Source organism: Cupressus sempervirens, chromosome 11, assembly GCF_028749045.1.
Source record: "Cupressus sempervirens isolate cs-2001-9-10 chromosome 11, ASM2874904v1, whole genome shotgun sequence".
In the NCBI taxonomy this organism is placed as follows: Eukaryota; Viridiplantae; Streptophyta; class Pinopsida; order Cupressales; family Cupressaceae; genus Cupressus; species Cupressus sempervirens.
This window is the reverse complement of record NC_143128.1, coordinates 516,353,078-516,363,826: the sequence shown is the minus strand read 5'-3', so window position 1 is coordinate 516,363,826 and position 10,749 is coordinate 516,353,078.

Genomic DNA, 10,749 nt, shown 5'->3' with positions numbered 1-10,749 from the left:
AATAAGAAAAGAACATATTGAAGCAATGTTCTACATAGTGAATGTCATGTTCTTTATCATCACTTATATAAAAATGATATTCTTTTATAATTACTCGTGCTTGAACTATACTCTGAACACTATCCAAATCTAACTGTGCATGTCTATAAAAAACATGTACCATAATAGTGACCTGCTTATTAAAGTGATATTCTGATTGAATTTCTTTCTGATGAACAAATGAATAGTTCTCTGCAAAATCAACAACTGATACAATTGTTCCAAGTGGAAAATTATCACTCAGAGTTTGAAACTGTTGTGCTTGCCACTTTGCAAAAAATGCATGACAAATATAAGGTTGAATCAATTTCTTAAATCTGTCCATAAATGTTAGAACAGGCAACTCCTCTTCAACATATTCCAACCTTTTTGTTTCTTTCCCCAACTTTGTTTCATTCTTGACATACTTGTAACTTTTGCAATTCAATATTTTTGTTACATCAATATTTTTAGTTTTCAAAGGAAATAGAGCCAATTCACCACATGTTTCACATAATCCTTTGATGCAATTTATTTTACCAGTTGGATCATGTATGTTGTCACACAAAATGGATGATATAAAATCACTTCTCCTACTAGGAGGAGCAGCATGAAAACCATATGTGTCTTTTATAAACTTTTGAAATACCTGATAGTGGAGATCAAAATCAATATGATGATGACAACAACAAGTTTCAAACACTTTGTTTGACCTCACAAAGTATGGCTTCAATTTTTCAAACAATGTTCTCCCAACTTTTACATTAGGATGTTCATTACAAAACGACACATATAACTCATGTTGTGTTGTGTCCAACCAATGTTTTGTATGATGTTCATATTGACCAGGTGCAATCTTATGTTTGATAATATCTCTACTATTTGATGAGGGACAAGTGTTATCAATCCAAAATGATATGACTAAACTTTTTAATAACTCTTCAATTCTATCAGAACGAGGTGCTCTACACATGATTTCCCAGTTGCCCTCCATAGTACTGTCATCCACAATTAATCTTCTCTTAACATATTGTCTCATTGTTTTCCTACTAAAACCCATTTCAAACAAAATTGAAGATATTTGTCTATTTTGAGACATATTTTTACTTACAATAGACATCAACATCACTTTTCTTATCAGAGACTTATCTTTAGTTTGAGAGTGTTTTCCTATGTTTCTCAAACCTTGTTTAACATTTTTAATCAAATCAGTTTGCATGCTAGAAAATCTTCTCTTCTTTGATGTTGTGTTTACACCTAACAATTTCAATGCCTCTTGCAACTTTTTTTGTGTAAGCAAAAGTGAAAGCAACTGAGGTTGTTCAAGTGTTTCACTATTATCAAATTTAGTCATAATTTCTCTTATCTTCTTCTTCATTGACCTTCTCTTAGACAAACTTAATGGTTGAACACTAGCTGCAAGTTTTCTCAATTTATCTACATCCATTTTAAGTAAATGATCTAAATTCTTATGAGAAATACCATACTTTACAGATTGGACAATATTTAAGAGTTCATCCATACTAGTTCTTGCACCTGATCTTGACCCTTCTTTGATTTTTGTTACTAGAATTTCTATAGGGACTAATCTTGAGCCTTCTCCAACATCCATTGTTTGAGGTTCAATAGGGAAAGATTCTGACCCTTCTCCGACTTTTGTTATTTGAACCTCTGTAGGGACTGATCTTGAACCTTCTTCAACATTCATTGTTTGAGATTCTGTAGGGAGTGTTCCTAACCTTTCTCCCATACACACTACTTCTACTTCTATTGAGCCTTCTTCAACATTTCCTTCACCTTGTTTAATTTGATGATAACATGCCACAGTCTTCTGAATATTTCTTTGTTCTGCTTCATCAGATCTTTTTCTTGCATATTTGTTTTTCCTTCCTTTCTTGTTTCCCATTATAAAATAAATAATAATAATAATTTATCCCTTGCCTCAAGATAAATTTTTCACAATAAATAGATTAAAAAACCATTGTATAGATTTGTCTGTCGCTGTTGGTACTTTTAAATTGTTTGGCAGAAATCAATAGAATGCAGTCATCTGCAGCAAAGCATAAATATTCTTCATTATAATATGACTAAAATCTATGAGTCACAAACATTCTTCAAGAATAAACATTATAATAAATATTCTTCAAGAATAAATTGCTACATAATGTTAGAAATCCCCTCTTTCATTTGTAGCTCTCATGTCCTTCTTTCTTCTCCAAATGATGTAGCTCCAAATGATGTGAGTCCTAAAATCAAGTCTTCATGTCCTTTTGGGATATTTAGGAATTGGTGGTATCTCATCAAACAAGGGATTAACATTGATGTGTTCAAATGTACCTTAGATGATTTCGATGGTTGATTCTTGATGAGACCTTATAGGTGCCATTATTGCATTTGATAACTCCAAAGGTTGTGTCCTAGTGAGTGCTGGCATGATACCTCAAAATGCAGATACAGTGGAGGGAAACTTAAATGAAATTTATGCCTCTCAAGTGCGTACCTAGACTACCAACTGCACACTTGAAGTGTGTAGTTGATAAAAAAGGTTGCAATTGGTAAAATAGAGTTGCAGGGTGCCTAAAATGCAAATTTTGAGTGTTTTGAATAATTTAGAGTGTTTCCTAAGGTCTTGGGATGCAATGCAAGGTGTGGAAGTGAAGATTAGGGTTCTTGAACTTAGAATGAAACATCTAATTACCAAGTGTGTCCTAAAACTATCAACTATGCCCTGAAACTACCAACTTCACCCATGAAGTGTGCAGTTGGTAAAAGAGGTCAAAACTTGATAATTAAGATGTGGGTATGCAAGATATGAGTGTTTTTGAGATTTTTAAGTGTTTAGAGATGTTATGCAATGTGAGGAAATGCTAAATGACATAGGGTTTTGATATGCAAAGTGAAAATGTCCTAGGGATGTTATGCAAGTGCAAATGCAAGGTGTCATTTTGAAGGTATGCAAGATGAAGAATATGATATGCAAAATGAAAGTTAGAGTTATGTTTTGGACTTGGTAAAGATACTAAAGGTAGGTGTACACAAAGTGGACTATGCAAGGGATGGTTTCCTAGGGTTGATAATGACATTTAGGCAATGTAAAATGAGGATAGGTGATCAAGAAGACAAGTTGGTTGATGGACAATTTGATAGGGTTTGATAGTGAAAATGATGCTAGGGTTTGCAAAATGCAATATGAGGGGGATATACCACTAGGGTAAGTCAAAAATGACATTTAGGAATATGATTATGCTAATGATAGAGGTATACATAAGGTTTTTAAAACTTAGGTGAAATCTTGACAAGGTTTTGACAATGTTTGATGTTTTGACAAGGTTTTGTAAGTTTCCAAGGTGTAAATTTGAATGTTAGCTTTTATCTTGATTATGTTTTACACACACGCAAGACACATTAAGACAAGAATAACTATTGTTAAAAGTGAAAAATCACACCACAACCTAGGCTTTAGGACTTTATCCACTGAATTCCTACTTGAACCAAAGTTCAACCGCACATATCTAGAGCGGACAACTTAGGACCTTGGCACCACAGGCTCCCCCTTCCAGCGCACTCACTTCTTGGGGCTACCAAGATCTGCATCTCAAGGGGCATGACTTCCCAAGGGACTATTGTCTCTACTAAGGACCGTGAGAATGTAGGATATCTTCACGGGCGTGGGTGACCCCTTGAGCCAGTGGATAGAAAGGATTTTGGCCACTAAAACATGGTTTTTAGTAAGGGCATTTCGTTCAAAAAGTGAGTGATAAACTTCCTTAGAAGGTCTCCCAGCCTCGAGAACCAGGGTTTGACACACCATAAGGGTATTGGAGGAGAGCTATCACTCAACAATACCACCAACACGGCTTTCACTGTAATCGAGTTTTATATAGTAGCTAGAACATTGACCTGGCTTTTGGCCCGTTACCGCTCTGAGGTTGTCCCCTGGCATACCCAATATCGAGTATCTTGGTCCAAGGAAGGCCTCCTATAAAAGTTACATGGATTTCTCTTACACCCAAGATCCACGAATGGCGAGGGGAGAGCATACGTCCAATGCAACTCTTAGGGATTTAAACGCTGTAGACACACTAGATAGAAAATAAAAAGTTTATTTTAAGCACCAAAGGAACTGTTATTTAATCTAATAAATCCACACACATGGTTTTGACAAACACACAATGTTCTTCGACAACGTCCTGCAAAACAAGCATTAGTTGTTTGTTACGATCATGTCTTTATTCCACGATTGCCACATGCTGCAAGGAGACCATTAGTAACACAATAAGAATATACATTTTTTAACACCATTAATATGTTACTAATTTTTAATTTAACTTCAATGCATCCATTGAAAAACTTCACTAATGAAAGAAAGAAAGAAATAATTTAAATGTACAATATTTTTACCAAATTGATACTTTTGATTTTGCGAATGAAATTCATGGCAAAGAGAAACAATGCACGTAGGTCAGGTTGATGGCAAATAGTTATACAAATGGCAAATAGAAAGACAAATGGCAAATTTTTGATTTTTTTTGGGGCCTTCCAATACTCAACCACATTGGCAGACGGCGGATCCCCCCATTCTACCAACACATTTTGGAGACAGCCTGCGCACACCAGGAGCGATCCCACCAACGGGGGATTGGCATCGTAACCCATCCTATCAACCCAACCGATCGATCCGGGGGGGATTCTATACGTAACATTCAGGATAGCCACCATAAAATAGTAGGGGGGGCCTGTGCATGCAAACGATGCCCTACTATCTATTGGGCATGCTCGTGCTCCACGGAGCCTAAGAGTGCGGAGAAAAGTTCAATGATCGTTGGCAGTTCACACGAACACGTTGAATTACATATGTTTGGGCGAACATGTGTCCAAACTTTTCCGACAGCCGCAAATTTTTATGGCGCATGTTCACACGAACATACCTTCGCGTGAACATTGTAGACATGTTCATGCGAACGCCATGTTCGCGTGAACATGCAAAATCACAAAAAATTTCACCTATTTTTCAGATATATATATATATATATATATATATATATATATATATATATATATATATATATATATATATATATATATATATATATATATATATATATATATATATATATATATATATATATAGATAGATAGATAGATAGCTCTTTTGACTTCCATAATTGCAGGAGAATGATCTCCTACTGTAAAATAAAAAATGTCAAAACGTGCTGCTTGGAGAAAGCTTTCCAATGACTATAATTTTAATACATAATTTAATCATTAAGACTTTCAAATATGAGTTTAATTCATTATAGCTTCACTACCGATTGAACATCAACCGACTTTGACACCTCGAGAAAAGTAGTAAACTAGGTCAAATTTTAAAAAAAAAAATATGGAGGAACTAGCTTATTGAGATACCTTTCTATTCAAAAAAAATAAAAATGGTTTATGATAAATTGACTTCAAATTATCTGTGTCAAACAGAATGTATGTCTAAATTAAGGTTCATGTCACTTCAAAAATTCATAAACTATAAAATATTCAACCAAAATAAATTAGACCAAATGCATCCTTTGGATATTGATGTTAAAAATCTAACATCAAAAGAATTACTTCATTATCATTTCTAGAAAAAATGTTATGTGTGTCAAACAGACTGTCACTTTTTAAAATATTAAATTTTATTATGTACCACTTTTCGCAGGAGATAAAAAAAAATTGACATAAATAATTTTTTTTTAGATTAAAAAATATGGTTACAAAGTAGGAACAAAGTACTCAAAATCACTAGTTTATGTCATCTTGAAATTATTTATAATTTTGGAGATATAGTCACTTGAACGTGACATTTGTTGCAAAAATATTGATTTCAGTGTCAAAATTGGTCAAAAAGTGGAACCCATTATTGTTGGGTCACCCGTCTAGATCTTTGATTCATTGTGATAACACATTTGCAATAGTTTTTATATCTTGTGGAAACCTTATTTTATGTCTGCTATATTTTTATTTTCCTCCAAATGCATGAGATACTTGTAACATTGGATCCACCCTAGCAATAAGCATCTCTTCTATGTGTAACAATCTTTTGAGTATGTTTAGTTATTCTCTAGGATCCATATTATTGAGTTCTAAAAACCTATGCATACCCTTTTCATTGATACATCTTTTATAGATTATAGTATAACTTGTTTGATGGAGGTGCATGCCTGGGTAACGTTTGCTACATATAGTACATGTTTTCTCACTAGTAAGTGCATTCAATCCCTACAAAAAATTCTTCATTACTGTCATAATTTTTTTTATCAATCTTTAATGTTATACATGATTCCAAATGGTCATTGATTTCTTGCTTCTCATATTGGATTCCTTGTTTCTCTCAATACTGTGTATGTCTCATTTCCTTTACTCTCTCTTTATGATGTAGATAAGAATCATGGTTGGATTCACAATGTTGTGATTGTTGGGTATCATGGATTTCAACATGTGTACCTTTTTCTATTTTTCCATGCATATACTTTTGCACTACTCTTTCTTGCTTTCTGCAAGTTGCTATTGCATCCTTATGTTGAGTGTAATAGGCTAAATTTCTATCTTGAGCTTTTTGTGCAACAATCTCTTGAGAAGTTGGCTCTTTATGCTGATTTGAAACATATGTCTCTTATATCTATCAATGCATTGAACAACATTTGTTAGTATACTATTCCAAACAAGAAGGAGCTTCTTTTCACATTAATGGAATGGTGTTTTAAGTCATATATATCATCAATGCACTTACTAATAATTGTTAGAACTATGTATTTATTTTTACAATATTTAATGATACTAGAGCTATGTTTGATAGTTATGTCATTTCATATTTAAAAAAAATTGACATTTGCAAGCCACCTTTGTTCAGAATGATTCAAGTTGGATTGGGTAACTTTCTATATGATCATTGTAAATTAGCTTAGGAATTAACATTCACCCATTTGAATTAGAGACAAAAAAGATGATTTACTACATTACCAACACCATCTGCATAAACTAAAAGACAAATTGCATACAAGAACTTGTCAAAATCTCATTTAAAATCTAAAGAGGCAATGATCCCAATGCCTATAGCTAAAAAGTAAACAAAGTCTTGGAAATTGAAAGGATAGTCACATAAACTCAATGGCTATGATAGTCAGGATTTTAACTTTGAATTGAAACATTTAATATGTTTGAATAGGACCGCAAGACATTTTTAGATGATATTTGAGACAGTTGAATATTTTTAAGGGTCCATGAATTGTATAGTAAATAATGTGTGCATAGTAAAGTAATATACTTTTTGATGCTTGATAACATTTTACTCATGTTAAACGTTCATTCATATTATTTCATCACATTACATTGTTCATTGTGGACATCTATTTGGATCTCTAGTACATTAACACACCAAAAGTTTGTACAACTATCTATGTACTGTAAGAAGTATACAATGTAGTGATGCATTAAGTGTACATTGATGCCCACTATTGTGCTTAATTTTCAACATTACACATGCCCTTAATCTACTCAAGAAGAACATTACTTTTTAAACTAAAATCTATGTGTAATCTTTGTAATAGTTACCTTGACATGTTCTTCATCATTATACATTTTACTATTGCATGTTGATGTAAATTGTACACTAATGCCAACTATTGTGCTTAATTTTCAACATTACACGTCCTTAATTTTCTCAAGAAAAATAATACTTTTCGAACTAAAATCTATGTGTGATATCTTTGTAAGAGTTGCCTTGACACGTTCTTCATTGTTATACATTTCACTATTTCATGTTAATGTAAATAGGTATTTCTTGTGTTCTAGATCTTTGATTACCTACTCAAATGACCTTTCAACATCATCATCAAATTGCAAGTTACAAAATGCTTGAGTGGGCATTCCTATGAAGTCTAATGTAGCTTCATTAAATGCAACAGCCCCAATTGTCCTTGTGTGGTCCCATAATTTTATTTATATAATATATTGACAATTGTATTCAGTAACTATTGAGTCAAATTTAGAGCAAAATATGATTTCATCATCACCTTTCTCTAACCTTTTCTTGCATTGCTTCCCATTTATTATATTTGTACAAGCTGGGTAGCAAAATTTTTCATGTTTAAAGTATACCATTATTGCTTTCATAACATAGTCAGAGTCTTGGGATGTGTGTGAGGATTGTTCCTATATATCATTGATTGTCATCCTTGTGGTTGGAAACAAGGTTGGAAATAATACACCCACTGGTTGTCTTGTTATACCCTATATATTGCCACTATTTTTTGTATACTAGTCCTTCAATTGGTCGGATTCCTCTATATTGGGGTCTATCATCAAAATTGTTGTATTTGATGTATTTATTACCTTTCTATAGAATTCAAAGACACACCCACCCTTGATAGAAAGTACGGTTGTTTCTTGGAGATAATACTTTTGCAAGAGATTTTCCCCTAACACTCTGTAGGTGCCCCCCAAAGAGTGACATCAATAATACTACAAGATGTGTCCACCAACTTGATAGTGCTCCTTAAGACCTCTATACCATCTTTCCATTTTACTATTGCTATTTCTTGTACACAAACACAACACCAATAATATCAATTTTAGTATTATTTGGCTTTTTTTTTTACTTCATCAATTGGAGTGAAACTAAATCGATGCTTAGGAATATGGGGGTCATCCTCACATGATACAACTCTAGAATCCTTAGTCAGGGTTATTTCTAGACCACTATTAAGTTTAATGTAAAATTTATTGGCATTTTTTACCATTCTATGAGATATGCTATAAACAACCCCAACTTGTACATTCCTATAATGCATATCTGCAATGTCATTAAAGAAAGTGATATGTGTTTCTATCCCTTCAACATCTATTACATCAAAACTAAAGACTTTTGCACTCCCACTATGCTTTTGAAAATGGTGCATCTCTTTTTTTGATGTAACATGTGCTTTTATATTCCATCTTGTGTGATATGGGTTCAAGCTTTTAATAGGCATCAATGTGGTGGTTGGTCTTTTTTCTTGGTCATTTTCTTTAGACCAAACATGATTTTCTTACATGGTGTAGTGTTCATCTTACTGCTACTTTTGACTCTTCTTTGAAAGATTCGCATTTTTGTACAACTGATGATTTTAAATCTACACATTCTTGACATAAAGATTCTAGATTTACAAGCATTAGGTGCTCTATATGAATGATATCTAAATCCATTATGATAATCCACCTACACATTATAGGATAAGTACTTAGCAAGAAAATTCACCACACAAGCACAAAGTATAAAGTTTATTGAAATATGATTTTAGAGATGGTTACTAACCTTGCTTTACTTGTTTAAGAGCAGTTGTATTCTGTTAAGCATACAATAGTTCCTATCTTCATATCATGGTTTGTGATATATTGGTTTTACTTCATTGGTAGTGTTGCCATAAGTTTATGAACACCATTAGATATCTCCAGCTTATATCATTGATTTTGGTCTATCCTGCCACCAAAGCTTTCTATGGAGAATACTTGTACTTGAGGAGCTAAGCATGCATTGCCCTCATAAAGGAGTTTCACTACATGTATGGTTAATGGTTCCATGAGGATATGTTTGTATATATCTTTGCAAAATATGTGAAATCTATTATTACTTGCTAAGGAACACAAATTAGAGCCTAACCTTTCTAAAGTTTAAGAAGTAGGTCACAGATCATAGGTCCAATACATAATTATTTCAATTTTAGGACTTTGCATAGTAGGTGATACAACATAACTCACCTCTATAATTACTTCATTGAAAAACCATATTAATTTAATACAATTTTGTGTTTATGTGCATAAGAAGTTTTGACTATCAATGTATATGAGCAATGTTAGTATGCTAATAGAAACCAAATTTAAATAAAGCTTCTACAAACTAAACAAAAATCATAAACTTCAAGATAGACTAAGATGAGCTCTTAATTGAGAATATGAGCCATTAATGAGCTCTCTCAATGAGAAGCTCTCTTGTTGAGTAGCTTTGTCTAAATAGATAGGATGTATGCTCAAGCTTTATGCTTCAAAAAGGGCTTCAAATGGAGTTGGAATTTGGGTGTGAGTGTATGGTTTTGATATAAAATGGCTTCTTAAAATGGCATTATGACTTTACTTCATGGATTGTGTTGTTTTTCAAAGGGGAAGGATTCAATTTATAGGCAAGAGGCTTGAGGCATTGAGGGCTAAGATGCAAGGATGGGAAAAAGCTCATGGAGGGCTCAAATTGCATGAGAGGAGAGCACATGGATTGTGCTTCCTTACAACCAATCAGGGAGTGACACATGTCACAGGGTGAGAGGATGGAGGAAAGGGGAAGGAAAATGAGGCTCAAAGGATAAAATCTTCATAAAGACCCTCATAATGGCTTGTAAGAGCAATAAAAGGGCTTGGAAGAGTCATTTATGGCCTAGTGGGCTTCATAAAGTTTTATGGTTGGGATATTTTGAAGGAGATGAGAGGAATTTCGACTTGGGCTTGATTAAAAAAGTTTTAAGCTTGCTTAGGATTGTGCAAATGATTAGAGGATGGATTAGGATGGTTTAGGATTAGCTTAGGGATAGGCAAGTGGATGACATTTAATGAGGGTGGGTGAAGGAGGAAATATTTGTTAACTTTGGCTTGGGTTAGTAAGTCTTAACCCATGTTTAGGGAATGTGACAAGGTTAGGAGGGGATTAGAATTAGGTTTAAAGACATCTTCTAG